A 12,991-nucleotide genomic window follows, 5' to 3' on the forward strand; every position below is an offset into this window, starting at 1 on the left:
AAACTGAGGGTCAGAGAGGTTAAGTAACTTTCTTTTATTTTTTCAGCCAAAGACAAGGTTTATTAGAACATCCATCAAATTGGGCAGACTCTTAAGGAGTCTGAACATTAGCAAGCTATGGCTAGATTATAAGAATCTAGGCAGTGGCTAGATTATAAGAATCTCAGCTGTGGCTAGATTTTAGGAATCTGAGCCTAAGTAACTTTTGAAAGATCACACAGTTGGTGGATATCCAAGCAAGATTTTAACATGTCCTCCTGACTCTGAATCTAGCATTCTTTCCACCACACTACCCTATCTCTCTCAAGTCCAGCCTTCTTAAGGATAGCTTTCCAGTAATTATTGGTGGTGATGATCTTGTCTAGAAACTGTATAATTTTCCAGACTGCTTTCTTCTTCCTATTCATTGTGAATCCAGCTAATTGCTTATCTTCAGTATTTGTACAAAATGCATATAGATATTAGCAGCTACCCCCTCGCCCAGGATTGTTGTGAGGATCAAATAAGGTGATACTGCTAAATTTTTTAGTACAGTGTCTGGCACATAGTAGGTGCTCAATAAATGCTTATTTCTTTACTTCCTTCCCATTTTGATGGGCTATCCATTCAAATGCACATCATAATCAGGGTAATGGGCTTTATTCATGTATTATATATACACAAGCATATATATGAGTCTTATGGGTGTGTGTATGTGGTATGTGTATCCAAATCATCACCTGGGCATAAAGAGCTACTTATTCTACACTTTCCCACTTAATTCCTACCCTTGGTAGTCTTGCAAACTAAACACTAAAAATTTAGATCTGGAGGCACAAGATTTGGAGAAATAAATGTCAATTCTTCATCTAGAGTGTGCAAATACTGTGCAGGTAATAAGAGTAATTCTTTTTTTTTTTTTGAGGGAGGGGGCAGCCCAGACATGAGATTTTATTGATGTGGAGAAATCTCAGAGCAGAACCTTCTTTCACTGGTGAAAATTGGCATCTGGTATGTTGGGGAGGCTAAGTGGTGCAGTGGATAGATCACTGGGTTTGGAATCAGGAATACTCCTCTTCCTGAGTTCAAGTCCAGTCTCAGATTCTTACTAGCTGTATGACCCTGGGCAAGTCACTTATCCCTGTTTGCCTCAGTTTCCTCATCTGTAAAATGAGCCAGAAAAGGGAATGGCAAGCTACTCCAGTATCTTTGCCAAGAAAACTCCAAAATGGGGTCATGAAGAGTCAGACATGGTTGAACAACTGTACCTTATACTTGAGAGAGTGTCCTGGTGACATAGCTTGGATGTATCAGAGGTAGTACTTGGTTGTAGGTATTCCTGATTGCAAGGCTAATTCACTATCCCCACTGCTTCTCACTACTGAGAGAAATACAAAGATTAATTCAATTCTAAACTCAAAATACACTGTCCTTGATCTCAAGGAACATATTTGCTAGGTGAAAGAAGATGAGAGAATGAAATCAGATTCTAAATCAATCAATCAATCAATCAATCAACAAGCATTTATTGAATGTTTATTATGTATTAGATACTATGCTAGGTGCAAAAAAATTTCTGCCTTCTAGAGCATACAGCTGGGGGAGAAAACATGCCCACATAGGTATATACAGAATATATACAAATTAGATACAAGGTAGTTTTCAGGGGAATGGACTAACAACTGGGCAGGAGTGATCAAGAAAGGCTTCATGTAGAAGATAGGGCTTGAGCTAAACTTTGGACCAAACTAGGCATTTTGAGAGAGTGGTGAGGAGAGAATGAATTCTGGGCACGGGGGACAGCCAGTGCAAATACAGACGTGGGATATGTAGTACCTTATATGAGGAACAGCCAGAAGGCCAGATTGACTGGACTACAGTGTGTATGGACCAGAATAATAAAGGTTGCAAAGGTAGGTTGAGGCCAGATTGTGAAGAACTTTAAATGCCAATCACAGGAGTTTATATTTTAATCTAGAGAAATAAAATTTTGGAACATTCCTTTAGCTGCTATATAAAGGATGTGTAGGTGAGGGATGGAGATCAAATAAGAGAGCCTGAATTGTAGCATTGGTTAAAGAGAAGGGGATGTATGAAGAGATATAGTGGTTAGAAATGATAGGATTTTGTGACCTAGTGGATAAAGTAGTGTGAAGAAGAGTGAACCTGATACTGAAACTGCAAACTTGGGTAACTGGAAGGATGGTGGTGGTTTCCTTGACAGAAATAGGCAAGTTTAGAATAGGAGTGAGTTTGGGGGAAAGATAATGACGTCAATTTAAATTACGTTTAATTTGAGAACTTCTGACTCTAAATATCCAGTATGTAGAAGTCTAACTGGAGCTTTGGAGAAAAACTAGGGATGGATATCTAGATATGGGTGTCATCAACACAGAGAGGATAACTAAATCCATATGAATTAATGAGGTAAGTAAGGTAGACAGTATGTATTGAAACTAGAAAGCAGGAATCCTTCACAGATTCTTGAGGCACACTTACAGTTAAAGGGCTTGATAAAGACGATGATGCAGCAAAGGAGACTGAGAAAAAACATTCAAAGAGGTAAGAGGAGAATTGAAAGAGAGTAATGTCATGAAAACCCAGAAATGAGACAGTAAGTTGGTGCAATAGATAGGGTGCTGGACCTGGAGTCAGAAATACCTGAATTTGAATCCTGCCTCAGACACTTACTAGCTATGTGACCCTGGGTAAATCACTTAACTGCTCTCAGCCTCAGTTTTCTCATTTGTAAAATGAGATAATAGCTCCTCTTTCACATAGTATGCCTTTAACAAATGCTTATTCCCTTCCTTCTTACATATAAAGTGCTTTGCAAATTTTAAGGCTCTATAGAAATGTTAGCTATATATTAAAAAAAATCATTATCCAAGAAGAGAAAGTGATCAACAATGTCAAATAATGCAGAGAGGTCAAGGAGAATGAGAATTGAGGAAAGGCTATCAGATTGGGTAGTAAAGAGATCATTGGTAACTTTGGAAATTCTGTTTTATGAGACCATAAGCCAGACCATAGAGGGTTCCTAAGAGATTGAGAGGAAAGGAGATGAAGAAAACAAATATAGAGGGCTTTTTCAAGGAGTCTGGTTGAGAAGAGGAGGGAGATATAGGATGAGAATTACTGGGATGGTAGCGACTAGCAAAAGTTTTTTATGGATGGGGAGATAAGTGTTTGCAAAGAGTAAGGAAGGAGCCAGTAGAAGGGAAAGATTAAAGCTTAGAAATAGAGAGGGGAGGGGCAGCTAGATGGTACAGTGGATAGAGTACCAGCTCTGGATTTAGGAAGACCTGAGTTCAAATTTGGCCTCAGACACTTGACACTTACTAGCTATGTGTTAAGTCACTTCACCCCATTGCCTCACAAAAAAAAAGAAAAACAGTGAAGTCAATAAAACATTTAAAAAAATAGAGAGGGAATGATAATGGAAGCAATCTGCTGGATGAGATTAGAAGATATAGGATCAACGGTAACTAAATAGGAGTTGGCTTTGGTAAGAAGGGTAATATCTTTTATTACGTGTGTGGGGTTAAAATTTCAGAAATTGGAGAAGGAAATCAGGGGAAAATACTCTTCTTTGTTGATGAAGTACGTGAAATACTTTGGTGTGTGAAGATGGCTAGCTGTATTTTTATCACTTAGAATGTGTGCTGAAGTTAAGCCTGTCTGTGCAATCCTAATTTATGCAGTGTATATGTCTGAGTATGTAATTTTTTACCTAAATTCAGTTATTAAGAACCATTCCATATTGGTAAAGAAAAATTTGAATGTCTGGAGCAGTGTCTTGGAATCATAATGTCCTGTGATCTAATTCAGGACAAGAATGAGAAGAAAGTAAAAAAAAAGTATCGTAACCTAAAAACTCTTATGAAGTTGTCTTCCTTTAGGCTGTATTTTTTTTTTATCTTTTTCTCTCTGTTAAATCAATGACCATATCTCAGATCATCATCTAATTCAATATTCATATCTATTTTGGGAATGTTTCCAAATTACAAAAAGCATTAAGATAATTTTCCGTTAATTGACAGCAGGGAAGATATCTGCACCTTTTTTCTTTCTTTTTTCTTTTTTTTTGTGGGGTATGCTGGAGTAGGTTGAGATAAGGTAGGATAATAGAAGGGTATGTGATCCCTCTGGAAGTTTCAGGATGTTGAAAATTGCCCCAAGAAGTTGATATCATCTACGTAATCTAAGTATCCTCAACAGAACAGTGGTAAATTACATAGAAAGAAGATAATAACTATTTTAGGTCTCTCCAATAGAAAACAAATTGACAGAAATTAGCAAATTTTCCATTGACTTTGACTATCCAAGTGTCTGTTGTTGATCTAGGAGAATGGTAAAATCCACTGTACACTAGATAAAAACATTGAGCTGGCCAAAAACCAAAAACCGGTTAAAGAACTCCAAATTTTAAGAGAATTGTCCTTATAATCTTAAACTTATCAGACTTATGGGGCAAAGTATCTAACAATATATGGATAGATATTATTTATTCAGACTTAATATGTTGTTCTTATGAATGTTTTGAGCTTTAGATTACTCTATATAGCTTTTAAAAGGCACACGTGAAGAACATACAACCACAGATGATGCACTAATAACAAACGCTGGAAAATTGTTAATATTTCCATTATTCTGTATCCTATTCCTTTGCCATTTTTTTTACCAAAGCAAGGAAAATTAAAAATGTAGGGTTTAAATGACCATTAACTCAGCTCTCTTCTAAGCTTTCCACAAATGCCTGCTGAAGCACAGAGAGGAGACAGACCACTGTGGTCCTCTGGGTGTTCTCCTCTCTAGCAAAAGCTGCATAGTTGATAGGGAGATGACTAAGTCAATAATCACACCATGCATTCATATGTTCTTGCTGTAGAGGTTGCTACAATAGCTTAGGCAGAATTCACTCTATTTCTCTTTTCTGATACCTCCAGTTGAAGGAGAGCATTGCTTCCTTATACTTCTTAGATTAGATTTCTCCTTTATCTTTATTCCTAACTAGCTTGCATCACACTAATTTTATTTCTGCACACATTCTAATCTTTCTTTCCTATCACAAGCTCCTTGAAGGCAGAAACCATGTTTTTCATTTTTTCAAATTTAACATGTAGCCCAGTGCCTCACTCATAGTTGAAAAGCCTCGAAAGGATCTCCAATTTCATTAGTGTTACTCCTTGTTTGGCAACTTTCTCCACCAATGCAGATCCTAATGAACTTAATAAATAAACGCTGGGGAGCTGGCTCAGGGTTATACAACCAGGAAGTGCCAAAGGGCCCAATTTCGAGCTCATCATTCTATTCATTTTGCCATGGTTCTTCTACTTCTTACTCACAAAGGTACTTATTAAATGTTTGTTGTCTTGAACTTGGATGTAACAGACCGTTTCACTATGTGTTCTTCTCTGTGGCACTTTGCAAGGGAAATAGCATTTCTACGCCCTTTCTGTTGTAAGGGTTCATAATTCTCATAATCCTTTGTGAAAGCATGATCCCTCTTGAGATGCTGGAAGTGAAATGAAAATGCTCTGTGTATAATAATTAATGATTTCTACTTTGTACTTTGGATCTGTGGCTTCATCAGTGTGGTTAACCTCATCATGCAGGCAGACTCGACCCCTGTTGTCATTGAAGAGTGAGTCCGGGTAGTCATTGAACTGACTCATTCAGGAAAAATACTGCTCCCTGAGAAGTTCATTTCAGTGGCCAAGCAACCTGCCCAGGCCATTCCAGCAGCAACCAATTAACCTGACCTAGCCAAGACTTCATACCCTAGGAGGAGCAAGTCTAGCTGAGATGCCATATCCTTCAAGAATATAAATCATCTAAGCAGTGGATTAACCCCTCCATCACTGATGCCATGCCCTACAATGAACATTGCAAGGAATCCCCCAGAAAAAGGACATTGATGCTATACCATTCTGATGTTGGGAATTTACTGTCATATGCATTCCCTAGACATGTACTCCACCATCATGTTATTTTAAATTTGTTACTATGATCCTTGCCCTTCCTCCCCAAACCTCCCACATTCTGTATTTGTAGGAGAGCATTTTTGGTTTTGTGGAGCAATACTTTGTAAATATTTTTGTTATGCTGAGTAAATCTGAGTAAATGCCTTTGTTAAAGACTTATCTACTAGTTTATTTTAAGAGGAAGCACCCTGGTGGGGGCTTATAAGCTAGTGTTAGAAGGTTAGCTACTCACAATCTTACCCCTGAACTCTTAAAATAGTAGCACCTACTCCTTTTGAGACCCAGGCTGCCAGTGCAAGTTAGGGGAGCAAGTCCAGAAGGGAGTGAGGAGGTCCTCAACAGGCAGTAGGTAGCAAAAGTGTTATCTTGTTTTTACAGACAAGAAAAGCTGACACCCAAGGAGACTAAGTGGCAGTTAGAGGTAGGACTCAAAATTCCAAGTCCAGAGTTTTTCCACTACACTATCCTTTATAGATATAGTTTTCCAGATATTCTAGAAAAGGGTTAAATGTTTAGCTTGTTAAATGCTCTAAAAAGTTCCTTAATTTCCTTTTACATGTTCTGTTTTTTATGTTCTGGGAGAATTCAATATGCATGTACCAGTTGCTGGGAAAATTGAAACTATGGTCCCAAGGCCAATAGGTGGAGACCAGAGTACAACACCAGAATGTTCACTTATTGCATCATGATGCTTTCAGTTAAACATAGACCAAGGGTAATATTTATTGCCTATCAGGTCAGCTCACATATATTCTTTTTTTTTCCACTTTGGGAAGAGTAAGCTGTGGTGTAAGCTCAATTTCTTGTGGGTATGGTGAGGGCAAAATTACTCTCTCTCTATGCATGGGTATAGTGCAATTACATCATAGTTCTGAGCCAATGCTTACACACTTCTGACCTAAGTGTGCAAACTTGAAGAACATGTGGTGGAGAATGCAAAAGGTTAATCTAAGCTGACAGAAAATAATTGCTGGGATATTTTCCTTGAGAGGTTTCCTTATGTTGGCAATTTGTTTATATTGATAATAATAGTAATACATTCACAGAATATGTTAAGGTTTGCAAAGCAGTTGCCTCACAAGGACCCTCTGAGGCAGGCAGTGAAAGTGTTATCCTTTTTATTTATAGATGAGGAATCTGAAAATCTGAGAGGTTAGGTGATTTTTCCCATGGCCACCCATCTAGTAAGTATCTGAGGCAGGAAAAAATGAAGGCCTAGTACAGTGGAAAGAAGGCTGGCTAGTTCTGAAGTCTCAGGACCTGATTAAAATCCTGCCTCTGATGCATTACTGCCTGTGTGATCATGGGCAGGTTCACTCTGTGGGCATCAATCTCTTAACTGCAGAAGGAAGGGTTTTGGCTAGATGGCCCCTTTGTGCTCTAAATCTATGATCCTATTATCTATGAGCTTCTGTTAATAGACAAATGCAATTCCCAATGACTGTGGATTTGTTGGTTTCCTGGAGAAAGGGAGAGAATCCAAATTCAGAAGGGTCTGTTGCTAGATGGTAGTATAATTAGAGGGCATGTCTTCAATAATACTTGAAACTCTAGTTGCATTTTCTGACAAGTTTAAAGACTAATGTTAGGCATTGTCTGTAAAAGGGGTTAGAATAGTTCTAGATCTATGATCCTACTATCTAGTCAGCAAGAGCCTTGCTTCAGCATCCAGTGCAGGCAGACACTGTTTTAAACTCTATGTCAGAAACGGGGCACAGAGGGACAAAAGAAAGAGAAGTTATGGTAGGGGAAAAAACCCTAGACATTTGCCTTATTCTGCTTTGGCGTTGGAATTAATTCAAATTTGGCACCTCCAATGTTATACCTTTACACTTTCAATTTCTTGTATTTTTTTTTTTAAAGAGCTCCTTCCAAAAGTCTCTAAGACTAGGAGTTGAAAAGTAGGTGCTCACTTTTATTGGTAGGAGGAGCTCCTTCACTGAGATTTCCCTATACCAATGAAATTATAGATCCAGACTGAAATAAAAACCTCTAAAAGTCAGAGAAAATATTAAAAGTGTCTGATTGTTAGCAACAATTCAGTGTAAAATAAATTCACAAAAATAAAAAACTCTTTTCTTCTTTTATTCTTCTCCCTTGAATATATAGCACTGGTTATTTTATATATGTCCATCAAGCTTTATAATCGATATTATCAAGTTATCAATGACCTCCAGGACCGGCAGGATTGGGGACTTAGCACGGTACAAGCTGCTGCTGCCCACTGCTTCCCCAGTTACAAGCCAACCAGATACAGCTCTTTTAGAGATGCAGGCTGCAGCTCTTTTAGAGTGAAGGAAGAAATTCCTTTATTCAATTCTCGCTAGAATCTGGTGCACTCCCTTCCAAGGAGCAAGAGCAATCTTTATACTATTTATACTGTACTATATACTATATACTATTTATACTATACTATACTTTATACTATACAGAAGAGAGAGCAATCTTTATACTATTAATCTGGTCCCTTTACCCTTCTATCCAAGACTCAGATTGGTCCGAGTTACGATCAAAACTTTCACATTTGGTTAGGTCCACAATTCCATATTCTAATTAGGGAAACCACAATCCGGGTTACAATTGGTGGAAATACAATCCTGATTCTTTAGTTAATATGCATGAGGTTCACTGAGCCTTCATAGTAGCAGATTCTTGTGCCTGGGCATTGACCCCCAACAGGCTTGGGCTGGTTTGGGCCTTGGGCTGCAAAAACAGGAAACCTGCTGTCAAGTTAACCTAGCTTAAGTGGCCTGAGGAATGTCACCCCCCTCATTCCGGCATTATGTAAACAGTTAGCAACTATTCAGCTCCTTTCCTGTTTTTTTGCAACCCTTATGGGAACCTAATAATTCAGCATTTCTCACAATTGATCTTTAAAACATTCCATATATGTCTTGTCCATGTTTGAACAGGTTTACTATAATCCATCTACCAATTTTTCTTTGGGCTAGAACTAAGTATGGAAAATTTAAACCTTAAAGGAGACTTTTTTTTTCTTCCCAGAGTATTTTGTGTACCCAATGGGAAAAAAATTGGAAATGAGAAAAGTATCTCTATAAGTATAATTATAGTGATTAAAATCATAATTACAAAATATCTATAATATTTGAAGAATATGAGGGTTAGAGTTAAGAACAATTCACATTATTCAGGTTGAAGTAAAAGGAGAATTAAGTTCTTCATGGTATAGATTTGATTTATTTAAAATGTAAACTCTTCATTTCAGGTTTTATCACATTAGATTTTTAAACTATGTGCAGATGCAAAAAATGCAATTGTTAACAGTTTGTTGGTGCTGGACCCTCTAAACTCTGGTTTTTGTGGTAGTATATTATACAATTTATTAGTTTCCCCAAATAAAATATCAACAGGAAGAAGCCCAAAAGCAGAGGATAATAGGCAGCTTGTGAATTTCAATTTCCTTTTTTTTCAATCTTGCCAAAGTGCAGGACATTTACGTGTTTTGTTTGGGTGACTACGCATCTTACTCTGTCCTGTGTTACATAAGAGAGGGCTAAAATTTCAATTAAGTTCAGATGGTGCAATTTTCCTCTCTAAACAAGTCTGCCAAACATTTATGTTTTACATGCTTACATTTTAGCTTCTGCTGATGAAGCGTATTCACTATGTTTCCAGTAAAAGTATTATGGACAGCAGTGTTTGGGTAAGGTATTTGAAGATGTCTCAAGTTGCACCGTCTGCACAGTGTCTGCCACAGTAGCTTTTTAGAGAACACTTGATAGTATAGAGAAGTTGGGAATTGCTTGTCCAAAGGTTGTTACATATGTTTGAACATGAAGCTTGATGTAGCTGGGTCTTGTTTAGAGTCACTAGAAGAATTATGCAAAGTCTACTGTGTGGTTGAAGTGGTATGTGTGTTTGAGGGTTAGAAGGTCTAAAATTTTTATAAAGCTCTGCTCTTTTGATCTTTCCCTGAATGTGGGTTACAACAATGACCAATCTTTAAATATATGTTCATAGTATAATTATGGCATTTATATAATGCTTTAAGTTTTTAAAAGTGCTTTATAAATAGTATCATATTTTATCCTCACAATAACCTAGGAGGTAGGTGCTATTATTTTTTCCCATTTTGCAGATGAGGAAACTGAGGCAAACTGCAGTTAAATGACTTTTCCAGACTCTCACTGCTATTAAATGCCTGAGGGTAAATTTGAACTCAAGTCTTCCTGACTCCATGTCTGGCACTCTGTCCTTTGTTCCACCTAGTAACCTAGAAGTGGTGAACAACAGAATATTCATTATTAGGGGATATAAGGACAAAGAAATCCAGAAAATCACAAGGTGTTTTTTTGTGATAGCAGAGTGGATTTACTTCCATTCAATTCAACAAATGAAGATCCTTTATGTTTTGAAAGGTTCATTGTTGGCTACAGTGGGAAGAACAGAACTAAATAAAATATGACCACTCATAAGACTAGTCAAATCCCCTTACATTTGAATGAGCCACTTTATGACACCCTGGAAAATGTGTAAACTTTCTTTAAGGCTAAGGGCTGTTTTACTGTGATCGCTGAACAACCTTTCCTCCTGGGAAGACCACATTATACTCTGATGCTAACCTCTCTCTATCACCCTCTTTGTATCATTGTTACTACTGCCCAATTCAATTCGGGTCAACAAGTATTTATTAACCACCTACTGGTGCCAGGAGCTGAGGTAAAGAAAGATAATAGATTTAGAGCTCGAGGGACCTCAGAGGTTGAGTCCAACCTCATTTTACCGATAAGTAAACTCAAGCCCAGAGAGGTTAAGGGACTTGCCTATAGTCATATAGCTAGTTAAGCTTGTGAGTTAGCATTAGAACACAGGTCTTTTTGACTCCAATCCAGTGCTCTATTATTATCTGTACCAAACTGTCTTTCAAAAAACTATGGTGACTGAGTTCACTATAAATTCTAGCTCTTTTACCTTTACCTAAGGATCTCACTGCTGCTTGGAAATGTTTTTATTCATCTTTCATCTATTCTACCAAATTCAGTTTAACTGTCATTCTAAATATTTTTTCACACTCAGAATTAGGATTAGCCCTCAACTCTACCTTCACCCACATTACTCTCAGAAGATGACCAATCCTATTTTCATTCAATTGAGTACTGCCATTCAATGTGAGTACTGCCAACTTTGATTCCATTTCAAAATTGATCACCCATTAGCTCCTCCTTGTACTCTATCCTGGGACATCAGGATCTTAAAGGTGGATTTCCTTTTATTTTGACTGGAACCAAACCTCCATACCACTTCCTGGCCACCTCCAATTTGCCTTCTGGGCAAATGTACCCACTTTTTCCTTTCTCACTTTTTTCCTCTCTCACTTTTTTCCTCTTCCCTTTTTCTAACTCACCTAACCATGTGTTGTCTTCCACAATCAAAATATAAGCTCCTTGAGGGTAGGAACTCTCCTGCTTGTTTGTATTTGTTCTTCAACTCTTACCACAGTGCCTGGCACACAGTAAGTCATTAAAAATGGTCTGTTTGTCTGTTCATCTATCTAGCCATCTAATCTCATAGAAAAAAAAGGTGTTCCTTCTCATTTCCAAGCTGACTTTTTTGCCTGTGCTCTTTATCCCATTCCTTATCTTTTTTTTTAGGACATTGCTCTACCAACAGTCCCCTGTCTTTTGCATTTTCAATCTTTCATGATCTTTCCTATGCGTCTCTCTTTCTCTGTCTCTTTCTCTCTCTGTCTGTGTCTCTTCCTCTCTCTTATATACATATATATTTCTATGTAATATATATGTATATATATATATATATATATATATAGATTGTTAAAAATGATTTCTATTGGTAATCTATGTCCTGGAGACTCAGAGCTCCACCTTGCCAGCATTCTGCTTCAAAGTTCTTCAGAAGGACATTTCTGATAATGAGATTTCATTGAATCTTCTTATCTTGATCAAACTCCAACCCAGGCCTGAATTGATTTCATCCTACTCAGGTTTGGGTGGAGACAGAGTTCCAAGTCCAGGGGTGGTATTTCCTTTGATGGCAGGTGATATTGGCCCCTGTGGACTGTGATCTAAAGCACCTACTCAAGACCTCATTTTAATATGACCTGCCTCCTAATATGCCAATCACGGTTGACTGGCACTCCTTGGGAACACCTACTCTTCGATGGGCAAAACTGAGTCAGTTTTGAACTGGTCCCTTTAGGGGACCCCAGTTTTGGACTGAACTCCCATGCAATGCATGTCAAGCTGAAGAGGAGGGGGGTTTTGGGGTGCTCCCAGATGCACAGAGGTACCCCAAGATTGCGGGAAAAAGCCCAGATCATGGCACGGATCTGCCTGAATGAATTCAACTCAGATCTTCTTCCATCCAGAGAAAAAGTTTATTAAAAAAGAAGCATATAGGCCAGACTCCCAAGGAACCCAAACATTAGTGATCTAAATGGGAGCTAAGGTGGTCAGGGGATGGTAAGAGGGCTTGAGAATCTCAGCCTCTGGGCGTGAGAGGTTCTCAGCCTCTGAATGGGGGCTGGGGGCTAAGGTGGTAAGGCCAGGTGAGTGTGAGGCAGTCTCAGCCTCTTGGGCATGGAGAAAGCTCAGCGTCTGAGTCGGGGCTGGGGTGGATAGGCCACATGACGCCAGTGAGGGCAAGTGGGCATGAGGGGTCTCAGCCTGTAGGCTTGAGAACAACTCAGCCTCAGAATGGGGCAAAGATGAGTCTTAAGTACAGAAAGACTGGGGGAGGGGTCTAGGAGTGGCCAAGCAGTTTGGAGTGATGGGAGGAGGGGTCTAAGGAATGGCCAAGCAGTTTGGAGTGATGGCAGGAGGGGTCTAAGGAGATCTGGATGGGCGTGGCTAGTAAGCTGGGATGAATGAACTCCTGGGTCCTGGACCTTGTAGCGCCTAGCTAGGATTAAGGGTGAGAGGTGACCAAAGGCCATAGGAAGGTGAAACAATGGAAGGGAGATTGGGTGTAGCCACAATGCAAGGCCAGTTGAAGGGGGGATGTGAGAGATTTGAACAGACAATGAGAATAGATAATGAAGGGAGCTG

This window comes from Vombatus ursinus, unplaced genomic scaffold, assembly GCF_900497805.2.
Source record: "Vombatus ursinus unplaced genomic scaffold, bare-nosed wombat genome assembly UNPS02014812.1, whole genome shotgun sequence".
In the NCBI taxonomy this organism is placed as follows: Eukaryota; Metazoa; Chordata; class Mammalia; order Diprotodontia; family Vombatidae; genus Vombatus; species Vombatus ursinus.